The sequence below is a fragment of the Dipodomys merriami genome, unplaced genomic scaffold, assembly GCF_024711535.1.
Source record: "Dipodomys merriami isolate MVZ:Mamm:240054 unplaced genomic scaffold, mDipMer1.0.p SCAF_6, whole genome shotgun sequence".
In the NCBI taxonomy this organism is placed as follows: Eukaryota; Metazoa; Chordata; class Mammalia; order Rodentia; family Heteromyidae; genus Dipodomys; species Dipodomys merriami.
The window spans coordinates 33290640-33308686 of record NW_027206179.1 but is presented as its reverse complement, the minus strand read 5'-3'; the positions used below and the strand labels follow the sequence as shown (position 1 = coordinate 33308686).

The window sequence follows — 18047 nt, the reverse complement described above, 5'->3', positions numbered from 1 at the left end:
TTGTGAGCTTGATGGAACCTGATTTTGAAATCTCTCTAAATCCCAATCACAAAGTCCTAGGGGATAGAGTTTAATGTGTCTCTTTGATGATGTTTATGGGTAAGTTGTGCTTGTCCATAGTGCTATCCAGAGAAAAAAACAATATCATATCTGAACCATGATGGGGCAGATTATTGTGTAAAGTTTGGCAGAAAATGATTGGCTTCTTTACTACACGGCAGGCCCCTGGACATGACCAAGTTGGAAGTATCCACCTTACCAAGAATGGGCTTTCCAGAACTCACTTAAAAGCAAAATATTTCAACTGAAAATCAGAACTTGAAGGTAAAATGGCTTTTTTTCATAATGGTATATTTTCATTATATTTTATTCTAGGTAAAATAAGATTGGTTGAAAGATTTCGAGTGACAACTTCTGTTTCTAGAAAGATGGAGTACAAATATTCTTCCTGTTTTCCACCAAGGACAACTCAAAAACCTAGCCATGATATGTAAAATGAGCACAGGAAGATACTGGAAGAAAGGGAGATGGCAGTAAACTGACTGAGGAATAATACCAGGGTGAGTTCCTTCAGATTTCTTTTGCCTCAGTTTTCCTGGACCTATGGCAGTAAAAGGCAGTAACTCAGAAATATCTAAGGCCCAGACACAAAATGTCCCCCAACAAAACTCTGACCTGTCTATCCAAAGGACCAGAAAACAGGGAGACATGCAAGGCAAAAAGCCTTTATTCAGTAACCAATCTACCAATGGCAAAACAACACAGAGATCATGGTCTCAGCCCCATCTCCGCCAGCAGAGTGGGATCCTAGAGTTCTCTACTTGCCAGGTTTTTGCAAGGCAGTCCCTCAGCCCCCTTCTAGGATTAGAAAGCCAAGTAGAGCTTGAACTTGGAGACAGTGCTTAGTAGGGAGTTAGAACTTCCTGCCATTTTGAAATCTCTGCCTATAAAACAGGTACTCCCTTTTACAATAACATACCTCTTAAATGAATGCTTTTCAGAAGCAGAATGTGATCCTATTTTCTTTTTGAATCAAGAAGAGTTCTGGGCAAAGACCTTGCTATCCTGTTGACACCCCTTCCCCAGTGACTCTCCCTCCACAATGTGAATGGAGATGGTGCAGGGAGCCAGAATACCTTTCTGCCTTGGCAGGAAGAAGAGATTTGGAAGTAGGAGGCTCCTGCTTCCATTTGGCACTGCCACAGACTCCCTCATCCTGCTGGAGAAAGCCAGTTAAAACAGAAGGATCAAACAGTATCAGAGTCTTACAATATGAAAGGACCAAGTGACCTTAAAAAAAAACAAACCACTCATCACAAGCATTTCCATTATGCAACTATTAAAAATATAAATCAGGAGAAATATCAATAAATGCTCATGTGACAGTGTTTAATCTTACAAATGACTTAGATTGGTGGGAAATGTAAGAGATTGTAGTTACTCAGAAGTCTCAGAAGTCTTGCCAGAGATGAGTACACAAAGCTTTACGAATATTGTGCACTGAGCCTGACATTGTGGTAAACATATATATATATATATATATATATATATATATATATATATATATATATATATATATATAATAGATTCCTGTGAATGAAGCCTGGAAGGAGACTGACATGAAGGTAACAAAATCACCAGAACATGAACTAATGGCTTTGATGCAAATGAAACCCACATATTTGAATTTTTTTCTTAAAATACTAGGAAAACAACATTCTCAGAGGGAGAAAAGTTTTTAGCTATTAATAGAGCAGGTTTTATGTTCTAAGGTATTTTGTTCTATTGCCCATTGAATTAAAATTTTTAAATGCTTTTTACAAATTTTAAATCCTCAGCTAAGCCTCTAACACAAAGCAGGTGCTCAATAAATACCTGACTTGCATTCTTTTTCCTGTATCCAAAAGTGGCAGCAATATTGAGGATCTATAGCTAGTACAGCATAGGGAAGATTCTAATCTTGATAGTTTTGGTATTTAACATAGGCTAAGGCAGATGCTATTTTGAGCCTCTATTTTGTTTCATTCTGAAATTACAGTAGAAAAATGAATTAGATTATTCTTGTCAATACTATATATTCTAATTTTTACTTTAAAAATATGGATGGTGGGCTGGGAATGTAGCTTAGTGGCAGAGTACTTGCCTCGCATATATGAATCCTAGGTTCACTTCCTCAGTACTACATAAACAGAAAAAGCCAGAAGTAGTGCTTTGGCTCAAGTGGTAGAGTGCTAGCTTTGAGCAAAAGAAGCTCAGGGACAGTGACTAGGCCCCCGAGTTCAAGCCCCAGGACTGGCAAAATAAATCAATACATAAATAAAAATTAAAAATCTGGATGATGAGTCGGCTCTGTGTATGTATGAGGAGAGAGAGACAGAGAGAAAACAATGTCTTTCTGATATTCCACAGATATTCTCACATATTTTAAAGAAATTTAATAGAAAGAAAGCCCTATCAAGTACTTAATTAATTTTGTATTCTCCTGTCCCAAGTCTGACATTCATTAACATCCACATTTCTGTAAGAATATGAAGAGTGATTTATTTGCTTAAATTACTTAACCAAGTTTTCCTTCTCTTAACTCCTGAGAAGACAACAATGACTTGATATATTTACTTAAAGTTAAGTAATAACTGAGTGTTCATTGAATGGCTAGGTGAACACATGAAGGAGAAATGGCCTTTCTATACTATGGGTTCTGCTCAAGGGTATGCCACCCAGGGTGGTCTATAAAACTTTCACTGCTGTTCTCAGGATCAAACTTCCTGAATTCACCATATAAAATTTTTAATGAGTGCCCTATTTGCAAAACTCCCTTCCAGATTAGCAAATACAAGTTGATAGAGAAATTCAATTACTTTTTTTCTTATAACCTTTCCTTGTATAGTCTCCTGTTGAATCTTATGAAAGTAGGAAACTATTTTTCTCTTTCTCTGTGTTTCTCAGCAGACTTAGCCAAAACAAATTTTAAAGAAGAAAAATATGAAAAAATACCCCATAGACATAAATAATTAATTCACAATTCTAGTTTCATATTGTAACTTCAGAGTTAGTCAGTTAGGGACACTAATTTTTATTAAAAATAGTATCTGCTTTGTATAAAGTTTCTCATGATTTTAACTGTGAAGAAAAAGTTCTCATTGACCACTGTAGGCTACCTAATTATTGAAGGAAGGATAATGTGAGATAATGACACTGAAAACAATAAAAAGAAAAAAAAACAAAAGTTTTTTTCAAGTTTCCATTTAAAGTAACAATTAGAACATATTAGTGACTGAGCCATTTTAAGTTTATTTTACAAATAAAGGAAATACTTTATTCACTTGTCCACATAAAACAATAGCACTTTAATGTTTCCATATTTCCATTTATCCTTCTTCTTGAATTTATATCATTTATATGATAAGTTAAAATCTGGTTGAACAAGGACTAAATAGGAAAATATTACTATTTATCTAGTTACATAGTAGATTAGCCATTATTACAATCTTCCAAATATATATGCTCATGATAAAAGAATAGTCCAGTAAAACAGGATACCATTTCTTTTCGTTACTGTTCTGTAGATACTCTTCAAACACTGAACCCCCCAGCAAACAATGCAACTGTAGTTTATATATAATTTAAAAGCTACAATAAGGCTGTGAAGAAAAGTCATTCTTTTTCTGTATGCTTTTTAAGGAATAAGAATAAATTTTAATGAGACACTAACCTGATCTTATCCTTAAGAAATGTCAGTCCTGGGCTGGGAAGGTGGCTCAGTGGTAGAGCGCTTGCCTTGCGTGCATGAGGTCCTGGGTTTGATTTCCCAGCACCACATAAGCAAAAAGAAAAAAAAAGCTGAAAGTGGTGCTGTGGCTCAAGTGGTAGAGTGCTAGCCTTGCGCTGAAGAGCTGAGGGACAGCGCCCAGACCCAGAGCTCAAGCCCCACAACCAGACCCCCCTCCCCCAAAAAATGTCAGTCCTCTTTACAAAAAGAAAATCTCATCAAAATTTAACAGTACTTTATAAACATTGAAACATTGATACAATTTTCATTTGGGTATATTTTTTTCCAGGACCAGACCACAGTTATTACTGTTTTTAAGGCAAATACTTTGTTTTAACAGTGATTTGTCCTAAGTCTCATTTTTATAAAATTATCATTTGTAATAGTTTTAATAATCTCATTTATAGGAATTTATCACATGGAAAAAAATTCCACAAAAGAGAAAAGTACTCTATAAAGATGTTCATGGCAGCTTTAGTCATGAAAATAAAATTGTGAATGCAATCATTGTCTACCAGTGTCAAATCATGGCATATAAACTGTAAGGAACATGAGGTTAGTGCTTTCAACAGTGCTCCAGTGGCTCTAAAGTTCCAGCTGAGGTTCAAAGTAGAATGAGTCATTGTCCAGTGCTGCCTCCTCTGTTCTGTCTTACAAGAAGAAGAAGAAAAAAGAAAAAGAAAAATCTCGCTTGACAGAATATAAGGACAAGAGTAATTAGTACATTATTACTAGTGTACTACTACTAGTATATTACATTAGTACATTAGTACACATAATGATTCCTTGCATTTAGACTAAAACCGAAGGGAAACATACTCACAAATATGGCAGAAATGAGTTGACACATTGTAGGCACCATTGCTTTCCACCATGTTTTCTGTTAGAAAAAAAGACAGAAATATGACTTGGGTCACCTGGTTCTGGAAACTGGAATAGAGGGATGTAACCTGAAAGATAAAGAAAACTGTGGAAAGATGGGAACAAGCCACTAGAGTCTGGCAGTCTGGGTAGGACTGGCATAATGTGAATTAGGATTTTCAGCAACCTTTGATGAGTGCAAATCACAAGGATCTCCTCAACAGACAAAGGCTACCCAGGCTGTGACTTATATCCAGAGTATTCTTGTAGTTCCATTTGTTTCCACCCAGGTCATTAAGGCGGTCAGGTCAAATTTGGATTTGGGTTTTACTGGGTACAATTTTCCCAGATGAAATACATTCAATAAATGTTTCTCAATATTATTGCCTTTAATAAGGATCCACAGCATAATGTCCAAAATCAGTCCTAAAGTAGAGGGGCCAGTGTGTCATGAACAGATTTGCTGTTAAATTAGTAGTAAATATTTCTTTTCATTTATCTATCTTAAGGGGGAAAATGATTGCTACTTTAATGTCATGTTTATTTTGAAGTAAAAAAATAAAAAATATTTCTGTAGTTCAATGAAATAGTAGTCCAAAATACTAATCTATGCATGTTTCCTTGATCTTTCCCATGACATCTTCTGTCCCAAAAGTTTTCCTCAGTTAGGCAACAGAAAAAGGTACCCACTCTTCTCAGTATATGATTATTATAAAAGCAATGCAAAGACTAAAAATAAGCAATTTAACCCAGAAGCCAATGTTCAGTTTCAAATTCTCGATTATATATTTGACACTCAAGGCAAAGGACTGTAGTTGAAGAGATTAACGTTTGGGATTTGTAAGAAAATTATTGTCACACAAAAAGAATTTTGGAAAAATGAAGCATAAAACAAGGCCTTAGGCTTAAACTAGGTAAGATTAGAGGAAGGGAAAATGAGGGATTCCACAACCATGCTTGAGGGTGCAGGCATGCACTTACAACAAGCTGTGTTTCTTGAGTGGAATCTGGGAATGGGTGACATTCTAGCCTTCTTCTCCTACATTGTGGCACAGGTCATGGTATCTAGGAAAAGAGGACAGCAAGGATATCTAAAATTTTTCCCTGTCCCTAAGATGGTTGCAGAGAGGGCTCTTTGACCTATTAAGGATGGTCTTGGAGTTAGGTGGAAGACTCAATGGCTCTGAGCTACTGCCAATCGCAGCCTCCCAGATAGCTTATGATGATAGATGTATATATTATTCTCCTCTCATCTATGGGTTAAGAAGGGCTCTTGCAAACTTTTCTGCTCAGGGTTGCCCTGACCCATAATCCTCCCATTCTTAACTTCTCAAATAGTTAGGATTAAATGCATGAGTCATCAGTGCTTGGTAGCACATTTTTTATTTATCTTTTTTTTTTTTTTACCTGAATGAAGAACTACTCTTTTGGACTAGACACTATTATTATCACTATTGTAAGCCCACAGGCATTTTCATATAAGATGAAATAATAGGAAAGAAACTATTATAAAAGAGGACAAAAAGAGTGGTGGTTTGGAATGAGGAATGGTTGTGGGATGTAAGATCAAATTTATTCAACTTAGTTATGTAGTAGACACAGGTAAACTAGAGTGAGCAATGGAAATTTAATCCAACTTCTTGTTCTCTTATGGGTATACAGATTCTTCTTTTTTTTTAAATGAGGAAGGAGGCACAAAAAAAAAAAGTAGATTTTTAAAAAGTCTTAGCATGGATTAGGAAGGGCAAGGAAGCAATACATGGTAATTACCCTAGTGCTTGAGAGCTGCTAAGGGAAAGCCACAGGTCGATTGGCAAGAACCTGGAGATTTAAGTAGGACTGAGGATGAAATTCTTGTGCAAGAAATGAGAGGTGCTCCAAGATATGAGGCTCCTTATGAATAAATTTTCTACTAGGACAATGGTTGATAGCATCAACTATCCAAATAAGGAGATGTCATGCACCCAGAGAGGATTACCTTCTTCCTGCACAAGGAGTGAAAGAAAGAGGGGATTGAGAGGCAGCAGAACCTATCAGAGGTGTAGCCTAGAAGGACATACTTAGGTCATAGCGAGCCACCCTAGGAAAGGATTAATAGCAGCTCACAGGAGTGGCTTAAGCCTCCAGGGACTGGATTAGTTAGAATTAACTACCTGGGAGACCAGTCTGTTATAAAGTAAGGTCTTCCTTTGTGTCTGGCCTCTCCTGTATGTGCTGCTCACTGCTGTTGCCCATGTGATACCACTATGTGATGCCACCTGCCTGTCATGACACTGTCCAGGGTTGGAGGCTTTTGCCAGATGGGACTGGAGTTTGAACTTTATAGTTATAGTTATAGTTAGAACTTTATAGAATTGTGAAGGAAACAAATTTCTTTTCCTTACCATTTACCCAGCTTCAGTTATTTGGTTATATAGCGACACAAAATGGACCAAGATACTGATAGTGATGATTTTAGGCAGCAAATAAGGCATAACACATGTGGGCTTTCTGTATAAAATAGAGATGAAAAATGAAGTGATTTATGGAAAATTATTGAAGTTCCTAGAGCAAATGATTACAGCAAAATTCATAAATGGTAGAAGCTGGAGGTCCTTGGTATCAGAGATAAAGTGAAATATTGACAGAAGAGGGTCTAGGAAGGGAGGATTGTGGTGAAGGTTTTGGGATAGACACCCAAGTGTGGGACATTGGATTCACTGGAATAATGGAAGACTTAATGGACAAAGCTGAGAGCCCAGTTGAGTCGAGAGACATGTACCTTTTCTACTACAGTGAATCTGCTGAATGACTGTAAGATATGCTCAGATTTGCCTTGCTCACTGCAGCAAGAACTGAAAAGGCAGATTGGATCACAGGATCCAAGTTTTCTTGGGGGTTGTAAGCGAAAGTTGGAGTTGCAGGGGAAGTAAGAGAACCTCTAAAAAACCATCCACATGATCAAGCATTCAGGACAATTCCACTACTGAGTATTGAAACAAAGGAATATTGAAAGCAGCAACACAAAGTTTCTTGCATACCTAATTGCACTATTCACAGTAATCAAAATGTGGAATCAGCCCAAGTATCTATTAGTGGATGAATAGATAAACAATACATGGTATAGGCATATGGTGGAATGTTATTCATCTTGAATAAGGAGTGAATTTTAATACAGGCTTCAGCATGGATGAAGTTTGCAAACTATGCTAAATGACATAAGGTAGAAAAGAACCAATATATATTCCACTTATATGAGGACTGTTAAATTCATAGATACAGAAAGTATAACAGTGGTACCATGGTCTGAATGTGAAGTTAATGAAGCAAATTGAAGTATATTGAAGTTAATAGCTTTAGGCAGGTGGGAGCTTTGTAGATGATTATGTCATGTGTGGAGCCTCATGAATGGGATCGCAGCCTTGTAAAAGTCTGAGAGAACCACCTCTATTTCTCCTGCCTTCTGAGAACACAGAAAAATCTGAGCATCTGGTGTCTTAACCTTGGAGTTTTCAGGCTCTAGAATGCTAAGAAATATTTTTATTGTAAATGACCCAATCCATGGTGTTTTGTTATAGCTACAAGAACAGACTAAGAAAAGCAATTATTAAGGGCATAAGGAAAGAACAGTGTAGACTTCTTGTTGAGTGGCTGGAGAGTTTCAGTTTGAGATGATGAAAAAGTTTTGGAGATGGACAACAGTTTATGGACAACAATACACTTAAAATACAAATTTCATGTATATTTTTCCATAGCAACCCTTGCCCAACACATTGGACATAAAAATTCAGTAGAAATAACCAACATGGTATTAAGTACTAGGAGTTTTATATAATTGTGATTTTAGTCCTGGGTCCTGATCAGGTTTGACCATGTTGAATGTCTCATAAGACCTTCCAAGAACTTGATACTTCTTTCTCAGAGGGACCTAGAATCAGGGATGTGGTACAAAGCAGATACCTACCCTTGTCTTCTGAGGAGCTTTGGGTCATCAAAATTATGACCTCTGTTTCCTCCTAAGCTATTCCTCATTTCCATGATTATAGAAAAGCTAGGATTCCCCATGCCAATCAATGAAGGTAGACAGGTGCCCACAGAAATCATATTGCCTTGTACACAATGCCCTATCCTCAGGAGTCAAGCAGGTTCATTTTTGTCATACTCTATTGGTTAGAACAGCCATGAGGCCCAGATAGATTTAGGGCAGGAAACAATGGACCCTAATAGAAGCATGCTAAATGTCACTTTGTGAGGTGACAACTTTAGAAAATAATACTTTTAATTTTGTGTTAGTCATTGTTAATGCTTTCCTTCACATGCTTTTCCTTATAATATCTAAGTTCTTTTAGATGATTGAATAAAAAAATCAACAAGAGCAATATGCTTTTGCTCCTCTTCTATGATATGCTTCGTATAACCCTAAAGAAAAGGAGAATGTGATTGATCATTTATCGTGATTCAGGATGAGTTACCATATTAGTGCTAGTCATCATGTCTCCTTTGGCTCCTCTTGGCTGTTCATTTTCTCAGGCTTTCCTTGTCTTTGCTGACCTTAGAAGTTTTGATGAGAACTGGGTAGGTATTGTTGAGGGTGGCTGCTGTTTTTCTCATAATGAGACTAAACCTATGAGATTTAGGGAGGAAGACCCTGAGCAAAGTGCTGGTCCTATCACATAAAATGCACGTATACTATCAGCATAAAGGTCACTGCTGCTATTGACCTGGATTGCCCATCTGAGGTAGTGTTTGTCAAGTTTCTCCACTGTGAAAGCTCTACCCACTCCTCTTTGCAATATTTGGGAGGAAGTCCTGCATAGCCCTCAATGAAAGAACTATGGGTTGGGAGTTGAAGGCACAGTAGCATTTTCTACTTTGAAAACCTGACTTTTAATAATTAATTTGCTCATTTGCTAGTCAGCGTTGAGATCATTGGTAGTCCCTTTGCCTTCACTAATTTGTTTCCTTACCTTTAAACTCTGTCTTCATACACCTTTTGTAAGATATGATAGGCCAAATACTTTATGCCATATGAACTGTGTGAGGATTTTAGCAATTGTTTTCCTTGGTTAAGATTTCTTGTGCCCCAAAGAGAACCTCTCAGGAGGCCATGTCTGTGATGCTTTCTCTCTGGGACTTAGAGACAAGTAGCAGCCATTGGTCAAAGAAGAATTATGGCCTGGGTGAGGGTTGGGGAAATTTCTGCCTTGGGGATGGAATCCCTTAGCGCAGGTCGGGAGTTGTGCCTTGTTTTAAATTCTTCCCCTTCCTGCCAGAAAATCTCTTTTAGGGTGATTGCTGTTGTGAGGATTACCCAATATAGCTTTATAAAGGCTGTGAAGCAAGGCAGAGGTGTGAGGAAAAGAAGGACTTTCTCTAATCAAGTCAAATGAACAGGGTCTGAGGTCTGGAGCATTTTGGCTCAAAGATTTCAGTAGCTGCCTTTTTCCCTGATCCTTTAGGGTTTACTTCTAGCTAAAACGCCCTTCTAAATGTATTTTTGGTTTCAGTTTTGTGCAAGTTCATAACACCATGCAAGGTTGTGATTAGAATAACTGTCTTTATGAAAGATACTTGCAAGTCAGGTTCCAACAAGGCACACGCATGTTCTTTGCAGAAGATGTGAAGCTTGTTGACTGGAAGCGTGCCTGCCAGGACAAGATCCTTTTGCACACCAGAAACAATCTGCTATTGTCTCTAGGGATACAACGGTGCCAATAAAAAATGAAAACTCCTAGCCAAGTGGAGGAATGCTGCATTAACTGCTTCACCACTAAAAGTAATTATGGGAAGAGAGAGTCGGAGCAAAACCCCTTCTCCTTTGTTTCCAGCCTGGAAATTTATATAGTACACAGTGGTTCTCAGAGCAAAGCCTGTTCTGGGCCTGGTTACATGGAGTTACTTGTCAGGGTTAGAACTATTTTGTTCTATGGGTGTTAATGATACTGGGGAAGATAGCTAGGCACCTCTGCCATCTCTTTTATTCTGGTGTTGGTTCCAGAATCTTCAGGGACCGTGCTGTGCCAGTACTCAGGGTAGAGCACTGTAAAGGAAGAGAAAATACACTGTTCATGGAAAGAAAAAGGGAATGACAAGTGAGAGAGAAAACCAAACAAAGCTAGCTGCTGGGAAATGAGGAGCCTGTCTTAATTTATTAATTCTTTAATGTGTGACTATACCATGGATGCTCTCTTAACCTGAAATTTTAAAAAGGAATATTAAGTCCCCGTGGAAACTATTTACATTATTTTCACAGTCTAGCTCAGCATCTGACAGCCACTACCACTCACAGGAAATGTATTGGTGTTAGTTGAATTCCTTCTTTTCACCTTCCTAGTCTACCCTTAATTTTCCATCTGTATGTTATTTAAAAATTAAAGTACTCCATAATGTTTCAAGACTCTAGTTTTAGAAAGTTCTGCTTTATGGAAATAACAACTAAGGGGTAAGGAGCTAAAACAATAGGTAACAGGCCACAATTCTCCCAATTAACATTGCACACAGAACAACAGCCTCGAAGAAGGAATACCAAGTGATTTCTGAGCTACCAAGATTACCAGCCAGGTCCCCACTTCTGAATTTACTTTGTGTGTGTGTGTGTGTGTGTGTGTGTGTGTGTGTGTGTGTGTGTGTGTGTGTGTGTGTCTGTGTCTGTGTCTGTGTCTGTGTCTGTGTCTGTGTCTGTGTCTGTGTCTGTGTCTGTGTGTCCTTCTCCATTGTGTCTGATGATCTTTTATATGAAAGCTGGAGAAGGTCTGGGTGGTGTTACTGCTTCAGGAAACAATGCTAAGTAGCTTTGGAAGAAGGGAGCTTTTGGAGCCAGGGAGATTGATGCTGTAAGTCTTTAAGATTTCCAGCCGTTTGGGTTTGACCTTATTTCTATCTCAGTTGTAGGAAGTCTCAAGTAAAGTCCTAGAATGTTTACTTGGGCATCTCAATTTTGGCAGTTTCTGAATTTTTTTTTTTCCATTTCCTAAGCCAAGGGAGACTGCTAATAGCTCTGCTTAGCAATTCAACTTCCTAGCAGAGAGTTTTTGGATTCAGCTTTTCTCTCTCTTGGGTTGATTCAGAAACAAATGATGGCCATCTCAAGAAAAAGCAACTTGTACCATCAGCCACACTTTGCTCTCTCCTTAATCTGTAGGATCTTGGCTTCTATTCCCTTTATAGTTTTGAACTCCAGTTTTGTTTCTCAAACTCAAGACTGCTTAAAGTTTGTTTAGCCTGTCTGTGTCTCTATGGCTGCTTTCTGCCCAGTTTTTCTGCTTAGGCTCAATTAATTTTATCTTATGAAAACTGTTGTAGTTCTTCAAGGAGGTTGGGTGGAATCTTGTGGGTATGTCTGTTTTTCCAGGACTAGAAATTTTCTAGGAATCCTAGTAGAATTAGTTTGCTATAAGCCAGAAAGCCAAGTCCTTAACTAGTCTTATATGGTACAGATGGAAATGTTGTACAAAGTTTAGTAATGTCCTCAATATGTCTCCTCAAAATAAGGGTGTTGGAAACTAAACTTTCAAAGTGATGATACTGGCAGGTGAGATTTTGGGAAATGATTAGGTTATGAGTGTAGGGCCCTTGTAATGAATGTGAGATCATAACTCTGTCTCTGTCTCTCTGTCTCTCTGTCTCTCTGTCTCTCTGTCTCTCTCTCTCTACCCCGCTGCCTCCTCCTCTTCCTGTCTCCCACTCCTGGTCCTGGGGCTTGAACTCTGGGCCTGGGCATTGTCCCTGAGATCCATTTTGCTCAAGGCTAGCATTCTACCACTTGAGTCACAGTGCCACTTCTGGCCTTTTTTGTGTGTGATTAATTGGAGATAAGACTTTCCTGCCCTAGCTGGCTTTGAACTGCTTTCCTCAGATCTCAGACTCCTGAGTAGCTGGCCTAGCTGACCACTCACTTTTTCAGAGATCCTCTTCATCATGGTATTAGTTTCTTAGGGTAGCCATAACAAACTACCACAAGGTTGATAATTCACAACAATAGATAATGATTCCCTTGTATTTCTAGAGACCAGAAAGCCTGAAATCAGGTGGTGACAAGTTTGTTTCCTTTTGGAGTGTCTGAGGAAAAACTGCTATGTTTCTCCCTTGACCTCCAGTGGCTGCTAACAATTCGTGGCAATCCTTCCCTCTCATCTTTATTAGTGTAATCTGTGCTGCCAGCCTTCTATTGCCACCTTCTTTTGTACCTTTGTATCCACTGTTCTTCTAAGGACACCAGTCACTGAGTTTAGGGTGTAGCCTAAATCCAGGATGACTTAATCTGACGATCCTGCAAATATTTACATCTACAAAGCATTGTATTTCTTAATAAGGTCATATTCTGAAGATCTGGGTGGACATGACGTTTGGAGAACTCTAGTCAACCCTTTTCAACCGATTCCCATCAACCTTAAAACAATATGCTTTATTGAGGCAAGTAGGATCATGTCTGTCCTGTTGGCTACAGAATCCTCAATACCTTGTATATGCAAGGCACTTAATATTTGTTGAATAAATGAATGAATGAGATTAAAATAAGGCCTGAGGCTTAGGAACTCAGTACCTGTTGCCAGCTGTGTTCAAATTAAGATGTGATTCATGGGCCATTCTTCAGAGGTGCTTGCTGTTTATGATTTTTCAATGTGTTTATTTATATAAGCCTCATTAGACTGATAGCATTAGTCAAAACAGTGTTACTCTGTAGTTTACCATTGAAAAAATAATAATCTTTATTCTATTTCTTTACTTTCACTGTCTCATTTCTTTTTCTTTGTCCTCTTCTTTTTGATCTGTTGGATTCATTTGTTATCAGCTACCAGTTTGTTTTTTTCTTTTAAATTTTCCTTTTTTCATGTCTTTCTGTCTCTTTTTTTTCTTCATAAGTGTGTTTTTAAGTGGCATGGTCTAAAATTCTGTTGATATAGGATAATACATATATGTTGGAATGTGTTTTTATTTAAGATTTAGACTAAGGCATAACAAATGTTCAAATCTGAAGGTAAGAACAACAAAAAAAGATACTTAGTGATTTTATACTCTCCCTGCAGAAAGGAGAAGGATTTTACATGTTATAAGAAGAAAAGAGCCCTGTTTTCGAACAACACAGTCTTTTAAGGTAACACTGTCTGCATCTTTTCTGACTATTAAACAAGGGCATAATGAGGGGGGCGACATAGGCATAATAAGCTGCTAGCAATCCAACTAAGCAATCCTTTCTCACGCTATTTCCTGCGGAGTGGGATTGTGGGGATGCCTGCAAGTGTCGAAACTGGCTGCACTGTTTGAACATCCTTATTACCTTTCTGAGCCTCAGATCCAGTTCTTTGATTTGTTCTCTCAAGCTCCTTAAAGCTTCTTCTATGCCAGTTTGGATGGTATTTAGGGATCTTGATGAATATGCTCATTATCTAATACAAAGTGACATAAAACACTCCTGCCATGAACCCTGCCACATAACCATACCCTGCTGAACTCCTGTGATTCATTCAGTACTAGATTAATAGCATTTATGTTATTCACATATCTCAGTTGACCTTGATCTACTAGAAACTCCCTCCTTTTTATCTCTGTTCCATACTGGGGAGGTTTTGTCCCACATTAACAATGGCTCTTTTATACATCAAAGCGCCCCCACCACATCCCAAGTTTTAATTTTCCTTGCATGCATAATATGTATCTCTCTTCTGTTCATTGTCTGTTACTTCTTACCTATGTTTAACTGATGGATAATAGAATCTTCTACTTATTTTGAAAACAGATGTACTTAAAATTAACCTTTTCATATCTGAATTTTAAAAAAAACCACCACTTCATTAAATAAAACTATTCACAGAAGTGGTTTTCTTCTTTCAAATTTAAGAAATATAGATTATACACTTCAGCTGAGATCTAGTCTTACATACTTGTATTTTTCCACATATTTCAATAATGGAATTTGTCTTGGAAAACCAATATCCTTATTTGGATATTAAAATTTGTATGTATAGCACATACATGATTTTTATATATAACACAATAAAATATAAGTTTTCTATATGTAATTGTATGATGCAGAACTCAGTAAAAAAGCATCCCTTTTTTGGTTATGTTCACCTTAAATTACCTTGTTTGTTTATTTTTTAAATCAATGAATGTTTGTCTTATAGGAAGTAGTTATGTGTAAGATATCTGCACTCAGTTCTTTATCAATTACTATAGTAAAATATTATAAATCTTTATTGATTAAAAAAATTTTTTGTGACAGTCTGTTGTTTTTACTTGAAGGCTCAAATCTTTCTTTGACATGTTTGTGTTTTTTGTTTGTTATTTCCCTGTGAAAAGGTATCCCATTCTAATTGGGATGGCTAGCTGTATAATAAAAAAATTACATTTGAATAATTATCCAAATTTTTAAGCTTTTGTGCATATAAGTACTAGCCAAGAAGGAAGCTGTTTAAAAATTCAGAGGTCCTCTTCTAGAAGAAATGCTGACTTAGCTAAACTTGGGCATGGATGCAAGTGTACATTTTAAGAAAGCAGAGCCATTGATTCCAGTGTGCTTAGAAATAGACCATCCATGAAGAAATCCTGTTCTAAAATATTACAGAGCAAAGAGCTTAGTTTTATTGCTGAGGAACTTAGAGCCTAAAGGTTTGGAGGATACAGTGGACATTTGCCCTTGGTGTAGAACATTGCACCAAGATGTGCAAACTGCACAGAATATAGAACTCCGAAGAAGAATACTTACCAGATTTGACTTTCTCACCTTACTAAGAGAAGCTACTTGAGGAAGTAGTTTGGAATGCACCATGGAATGGTAGAGCAATGCTACCTATCTCATTATCCTTATTGGATTTATTGAAAATGAGAGGGGGCCCATGATCACTCATGTAAAAAGAATGATAAGGAAAGGATTGGAAAGAATATTTAATTTCATAGGACTAAAAGTATACAACTACTTCATACAAATAAAATTCTTTGTGATTCATATATTTATTTATTTTTTAACGCTTCCCATCATTATACTATGGAGATTCTTTGGAAATAAATTTATCCTCCAGGATAAATTGCTCATTTTCCCAGATGAATAGATATGGGACTAGTCATAGCACAATTTATAGTACCTACTTTATAATTAGATCATATAGTTAATTGTTTCAGCCTATATTTGGTTTTCATTAATTACATAAGATAATATATATGAAAGTGCCCATGTAGAAGCTGGAAGGTATAAAGTATGTCCCTTTACCTACTTAGCATCTTTTCTTGGGTAACTTGTAACTACTTCAAATTTAATATAAGCCATATTGTTGAACCATCTTTTTGATATCTAAATTGTTCCTAAGTTATCAACTTCATTTGTTCATTGCTCTTGGAATATAACAGCAAACTAACTTTTATATCCTGTGCAAAATTTCTAGGCAAGTTGTGTGTGATCATCCTCAGGTCTGGAGATCCTGGTCCATACAGGGAACAGAGAGAGTGGGAGTGCAAAGAGGGATGGGTGAGAACAGAACACAAAGATTCTTTACACCATGTCCAAAATTCTGAAAATTCATCCTAAGAACAGTGGGGAAATGCTGAAGACTTTCTGTAGTAAGAGTGCAGCTACTGGGCTGGGAAGGTGGCTCAGTGGTAGAGTGATTGCCTTGCATGCATGAGGCCCTGGGTTCGATTCCTCAGCACCACATAAGCAACAAGAAAAAAGCCGGAAGTGGCGCTGTGGCTCAAGTAGTAGAGCGCTAGCCTTGAGCTGAAGAGCTGAGGGACAGTGCCCAGGCCCAGAGTTCAGGCCCCACGACCGGACCCCCCCCCCCCAAAAAAAAATAGAGTGCAACTATCAAGATTTCTATAAAGATTTCTATAAAGATTTCTATAAACCTCTTTTATTGCAAGATTTGATCACAATCACTTGAGCTCAGAAGTAGTGACATCCTATATCCTTGCCTTTTTATTCCTCTTCTAAAGTCCATGTTTGACATCTCAATCAAAAGCACATGAAATAGAACAACCCAAACTGCAGAAATCTGAGGGTAAGCTTTCCTGTTTCAAATCTTTTAATGATTTCCTTTAAGTTACTCAATTTTGTCCATTTAAAAAAAATTGGATATCTTCTTCACTGATGTGAGGTGTCACTTTAATCACACACTGAATGCTTATATGTTTATATTCCCAATTACTATTGATTTCTGTTGATCTCTGCCTTTTCTTTTTTCTATTTTTTTTTTTGGTTCGAATTCTGGGCCTGGGCACTGTCCCTCAGCTCTTCAGCTAAAGGCTAGTGCTCTACCACTTGAGCCATAGCTCCACTTCCGGCTTTTTTTTTCTGCTTATGTGGTGCTGAGGAATCGAACCCAGGGCCTCATACATGCAAGGCAAGTGCTCTACCACAGAGCCACCTTCCCAGCCCATGATCTCTGCCTTTTCATATACCAGTACCTCATTATTTGTAATAGCCAGTTTTATAGTTGATAAAATAAGACTAGTAAGTAAAGTAAGACTAGTTTCCTTTGACCATCATTTTTTCAGAAATTCTGTTATTTTTGTTGTTTTGTGACAAATTTTTTGATCCATTTTCCCATTTAGTTTGTCAAATTAAACTATTCCATGTGTATTATTATTGATAATTCTAATAATTCTAATTCTAGGTAAATGTGTGTGCTAACAAAGAAATCCTAACTTAGTTGATATTGTTTAGTTGCTATTTTGCCTTTCTATCAAAGGCCATGGCATACTTCTGCCAACAGCATCCCAAATGTTTTATTTTTATTTTTTGGGGGGGTCCAGTCGTGGGGCCTGAACTCTGGGCCTGAGTGCTGTCCCTCAGCTCTTCAGCTCAAGGCTAGCGCTCTACCACTTGAGCCACAGTGCCACTTCTGGCTTTTTTTCTTTTTGCTTATGTGGTGCTGGGGAATCAAACTCAGGGCCTCATGCATGCAAGGTAAGCGCTCTACCACTGAGCCACCTTCCCAGCCCCCAAATGATTTTTAAAGGACATTTGATTCTCTTTCTCAGGAGAAGTTTATCCTTAGAAAATATGAAAATTATAACTTGTATTCTCTCCTTTTTTTAATCCTTAGGTTTGGACAAAATGTTTCTCTGAACATAAATTTTTGTGACTGAAATTCTAATGGAGACAACAACACAAAAACCAAGTTTGCTCACATAAAAAAATCTTGTGAGTAGTTGGTCCTGAGAAATCTGAGTGTCTGGATGATGAATTATAGCAATGCTGATTTTGCTTCTAAGCGAATTGGTTGGGGAAGAAAAACTACAAACACTAAAACGGGTCTTGTAATTTCCCAGTGATGTTTTGCAAGGTCAATTAGACCCCACAGCTGTCTGTTTTTTGGGAATTAACACACTCTGTGGTGACCTTAGTTCTCCAATAGCAATGTTGAGGTCACCTAGTTCAGGTATTCCCTCTGTAAAGATCATATTTGTATTTCATAATTAACATCAACATGCAAAAAGGACAAGC

General features: G+C 37.5%; 1 long non-coding RNA gene across 1 annotated transcript; it reads left to right on the top strand.

The window, feature by feature from the left end:
- Positions 1-385: 385 nt before the first annotated feature.
- Positions 386-17835, top strand: LOC138813511 (uncharacterized). The gene is made up of 5 exons (XR_011367830.1): positions 386-560; positions 13636-13703; positions 15988-16070; positions 16535-16599; positions 17647-17835. It is a non-coding gene; the product is annotated as an uncharacterized lncRNA (long non-coding RNA).
- Positions 17836-18047: the final 212 nt, after the last annotated feature.